At 35.5% G+C, this 5,181-nt stretch overlaps 1 long non-coding RNA gene across 1 annotated transcript; it reads right to left on the minus strand.

Annotated features, from left to right (window-relative positions):
* Positions 1 to 296: 296 nt before the first annotated feature.
* On the minus strand, positions 297 to 4,967 carry LOC123001164 (uncharacterized). The gene is made up of 4 exons (XR_006409783.3): positions 4,927 to 4,967; positions 3,259 to 3,386; positions 917 to 967; positions 297 to 505 (listed from the first exon to the last, which is right to left on the minus strand). It is a non-coding gene; the product is annotated as an uncharacterized LOC123001164 (long non-coding RNA).
* Between the last annotated feature and the right edge of the window lie 214 nt (positions 4,968 to 5,181).

Here is a 5,181-nt window from a genome sequence, read left to right on the forward strand (position 1 = left end):
TCACAAAAATGGTGTTCTCATGACGGGATTGGTGCCCTTATAAAAAGAAGAGGAGACATGAAGGGTTCTGTCTGGTCATACACTGAGGAGAGGGCATCTGAGGACACATTGAGGAGGAGGCAGTTGCCTATAATAAGGCAAGAAGCCATACCTCAGGAGACACCAAATGTGGTCACACTTTGACCTCTGACTTTTCGGCCTCCAGAACTGTGAGAAATAGCATGTTTTTGAATCTGTCCGGTCTGTGGTATTTTGTTACAGCAGCCCAAGTTGACAAAGATAATTTAACTCTCCTACCCACTTACACATGTGCATTCTGATGCTATACCCCAAAACAGGTATCCAAAGACTTGGACCTGGAGGAGACCTTTTGTAAAAACAGCAGTGATTCATTGTAGGTAAATGTGTCCTCCTCTGACAATGCAGTGCGATCACAGGACCTGAGCTTCTAAGGCAGCACTACCCCCAGGCAATAGCTTAAAACATTTCTTGTCATATGGATGCTCTGAAAAAAATAAAAGCAAATAAAGATAAAGTTTCGATGTCAAATAAGAAGCAACACCTATAAAAATATTCTTGGGAATCCCATGTTGTAGTGAGCTTTTTTATAGTTAAGGTTATCCAGAATTCCCCTCCTTTGGAAAACAGCACCTTGATCTATTTTCTACAGTTACTTCTCCTCTGTTATGTGCAGGCCTGATGGAATTGTAAATAAGCGAGCCCTTTATTTCTAAAAGGGGTGAACAGGTAACCCAAACTAAAATGCCCAATTGAACCTTCAACCCAGTTGAAGCCTATCTCCTAGAGTTTGAAACTTAACCGAATGCCTCAAGGGCTGAAACAGTCAACCAAAGGACAACTGGAGCTCATGCATTTTGGTAGTTTCCTGACAGCATTTTTCACAAATTCTTCTTACCCCAGTACTGGCTTCTGTATTTTCCAAACTTATTCTCCATCCTTGTCAATTCTGTGAAATACAAGATATATTTTAATTATATTCCAACTCTGCTTAATTTAGGCAATGTCTTTCTCTTGCTCGCAATGAAAATAACCTAACTGATAAACATAAACAAAACAAACAAAAAACAAAGGCAAAACCTGCCAAGCTTCCAGGAAAGAAATGTGTGTGCGTGTGTGTGTGTGTGTGTGTGTGTGTGTGTATCTGTACATCTCTATCTCTATCTCTCTCTATTTCTCTCTCTCTCTCTCGCTCGCTACCTATCATTTATCTAATCTGCTTATGTTTTACCCAATATTTCTCCGCCTGATTTGACCAAACTCTTCCCCCTCCACCTCCCTGCCTCGTCTCCTGAACATCTATTGGCTCCAGTCAGCATGCTTTGAGCAACATGTTCGGATGCATTAACTGTATCCACGAGGAATGTGTTAAATCTGGGGAACTGTCTGACGTTCCATAGTTGATTACTGCTTCCATAACATTCATTTCCTCCACTTCTTCATATCATCTCCATTGCATCGAAATGATTGCATCCCACTTCTCAAGTATTGAAAAATTCACACTTACACAAGAAAACTCATTTTAAACCGTAGCATCTGGGCTTTTGCACAGAAATGCAAAGACGTGCCATCTTTCATTAGGTTAAAAAATGAGATCAGAAACCTACCTAGGTTACTGTATTTTTCCCCCTGCTTTCATCTATATTGGCTTAAGGCAATTAATCAATAAGCAAGGACAAGGGGTGAAAACATATGGTCTTTGATATTTAATAAATGAATTAGTGGTGTCCCTTGCTTAAACATATAAATTAATAAGCATTAGGTCCCTTACTTAATGAGGAATTTCCCTTTTAAAACCTGAATGAATTATCGAAAAGACCATGGCATAAATTCAAAGGCATTTTCTGACCTTCTTGTATTCTGGCCAGCATGAATTTTTAACAAGTGCTCTGTATCTGTAAGTCTATTAGATATTGCTCGTATGAAAACTTTGCTTAAACCGAAGCTAAGCTAGTGAAGCAAGGAAAGCACTTAAGATAGCGAGAAATATTTACACACGTTTTGCCGTAAAATATTAACAAAGAATGATAAAGACTTTTATTTTATTGATGATTTTAATTTCACATTTTAAAATGTTCAGCATGGGAGGAAATAATGGGATTACTATTCATGTGTATTTGAAGAGTAAAAATCATGGGTAAAGTAAAAGTTTTATGTCTTTATTTTGTATAATTCTTTCTGAAAGTTCTATAAAATGTTTTCCAAGATTTTTAAAATCAAAAGAAAATTCCTACACTAAAATATGCTATAAAATATAATAACTTTAAATTAAAATATATTTTAATGACAGCAAAGGTCAAAAGGCTACACATGGTCTCCTAACACTAATTCTAAATGTAGTCGGTTGTACCTCAGCAAAGATATTACAGATCTTTTATTAACCCTGGGAGAAAAATGGTCACTAGACAGCTAGCCTTGCTGTGTATTCTGGGATTTTGATTAAGAAAGTCATCTAGAATCTGTGAAGCTGCTATTTAATTGTGTGGGGCTACTTACTCCAATAGTTCCTCAGAAGTCTTTTAGTGGGCAAAGGTATCAATTTTCACCATTTCTCTCCCAAAGAGAAAAATAAAAAATAATATAGTAAATTGTTCATGAAGCTAAGTTTATTCGATAGAAAGGATTGACCTTTTTCTCTCATATTTTTGCTTATTACATTTTTAAATTGAATGATAGTGATAACGCATATTGCTTTGTAGATGAAACTAGTTGTTTTCCTAATGTTCCTAATGGCAAATGAGAACATTGGTGCCCTTGATATTTTTTTAAACTAACTATGAAATTTGGAAAACTTAAAATGATGGATTTAAAATTTTTGTCCTGTAGGATTTAAAAGTTTTATAATTTTTAAATCTTAATATAGATTTGTATAGATATAAATATGATATATTTATATTATATAGATATGAATATAGATAACATTTAAAATAAGGTTACTTTTAAAACACTTAAATTAAAACATTTCTTTCCAACTCTGTACAGAAATAAACTATTTTAGACAAATAAAAATTATTAATATGAAAGATCCCTAATAAATCAATTTCACAATGGCCTATTTTACTGATTTTCGACAAGAAAATGCGTACTCATTCCTTAATCATCGATCCTTCATTCAGTTTGAACATTGTGCATCACAATAAATTTTCCTGATTTCTTCTTGTTTAAAAAATATGGAAAGCACATTTAAAATCCTTCTTTTTATTATTATTTTTAATACACTGCCATACTTATTGTGCATACCTTAAGTGGTTAAGCTGAATGCTATTGAGTGGAAAGTTTTTATGACTGCATTCAATCTTCACAGAAGCAGTTAGGATCATCCCTCGCATTATCAAGTATTGCAAAATTCAGGTTGGGTCTCCAGTACACTATTGAAAGTGGGAAATAAATGTCAAGTAGAAGAATATGATGGTTGATTGAAGACATACTAAGTTAAAGAACCACCTAAGCAGTGTTTCTGAGGTATAAGTGCAGATCCATTTGAAAAGGACTTCTTAAGGACTCCTACATGTATTTATTTATTCATCTATCTATCTATCTATCATCTATCTATCTATCTATCTATCTATTTATTTATTTAAATATTTAATTTATTTATTTTAGAGAGAGAGAGGGTGCACACACGAGCACAGGCTGGGGAGGGACAGAGGGAGAGAGAGAATCTCCAGCAGATTCCACACTGAGCACAGAGACCAGAGCCTGACGTGAGGCTGGATCTCATGACCCTGAGATCATGACCTGAGCTGGAGCTTAAGGGACTGAGCCACCCAGACACCCCAAGGACTCTTACATTTAACTTAAATCATTTTGGATAAACTTTATGTGAGTACATATAAATGAATTGCAAGCTCATACTTACAGTTTTAAAGAATTACAGAAATAAAATTACAAAATAAATATAAAATATTTAATATTCAAAATTGAATTAAAAGTAAAAATATTGGGGCGCCTGGGTGGTTCAGTCGTTAAGCATCTGCCTTCGGCTCAGGGCGTGATCCTGGTGTTCTGGGATCGAGCCCCACATCAGGCTCCTCTGCTATGAGCCTGCTTCTTCCTCTCCCACTCCCCCTGCTTGTGTTCCCTCTCTCGCTGGCTGTCTCTATCTCTGTCAAATAAATAAATAAAATCTTTAAAAAAAAAAAAGTAAAAATATTAATCTGCTCTAACAGATGATGTTGTTTAGCTAAAACCAAATAGTTGATTACACTATAAATGTGGTGCTGACTCTGGTCCAGTTTCTTTTAAAATTACAGGGCCTAATTATGTATATTATATGAAACTCAGTTTCTCATTCCACACCATTAAATGAACTAATGAAAACCTGTATTAGTACATCCTATCATAATCTCCTTTTCTCTTCTCTTGGCATGAAGGCATTATTTATTTATTTATTTATTTATTTATTTATTTATTTACTAAGTAACCTCAGTTCTTAGCTATCGATCCTCAAAAGATAGAGAAGAGCTGCATTTGTTATAAATAGGATCTTTTTTTTAAGAGTTTTTTTAATTTATTTATTCGACAGAGATAGAGACAGCCAGTGAGAGAGGGAACACAAGCAGGGGGAGTGGGAGAGGAAGAAGCAGGCTCATAGCAGAGGAGCCTGATGTGGGGCTCGATCCCATAACGCCGGGATCACGCCCTGAGCCAAAGGCAGACGCTTAACCGCTGTGCCACCCAGGCGCCCCATGGATCTTAAATTTGCATCCAAACTGTGACTAAAATCCTGTGGCAGTATATGGCTTTTTGTTCCCAAGTTTATGAAGAAATTTCCCTTTTAAACTTGAATATAGATTAACATAAAAATGAAATAAAATAATTAATTTACAGTCCCAGAGAAAACATTTGTGCAACCACGTTAAGAAACATCCTTGGTCCATTCATATTCCCCTTCTTATGTTATCAGACCTGCTTCAGATGTCTTTGATCTGGGATTTTCCGGTAGACCTAAACAAAAGTAGGGAGGTAAGCAAAAAAATGATTTGGTAAGTCACAAGATCGAAGCACTGGTCACCAAAAATACCACGGATAACTGGCAACAGTTAAATTGTTTGAAACCTTGCCATCTCATTTAAATATCTATCTATACTCAATAATTTGTCTGTATAGACATGCACACACATATTCCTACACATGCACACACATATATAATATGTACGAATA

This window comes from Ursus arctos, unplaced genomic scaffold (genome assembly GCF_023065955.2).
Source record: "Ursus arctos isolate Adak ecotype North America unplaced genomic scaffold, UrsArc2.0 scaffold_4, whole genome shotgun sequence".
Lineage (NCBI taxonomy): Eukaryota > Metazoa > Chordata > Mammalia > Carnivora > Ursidae > Ursus > Ursus arctos.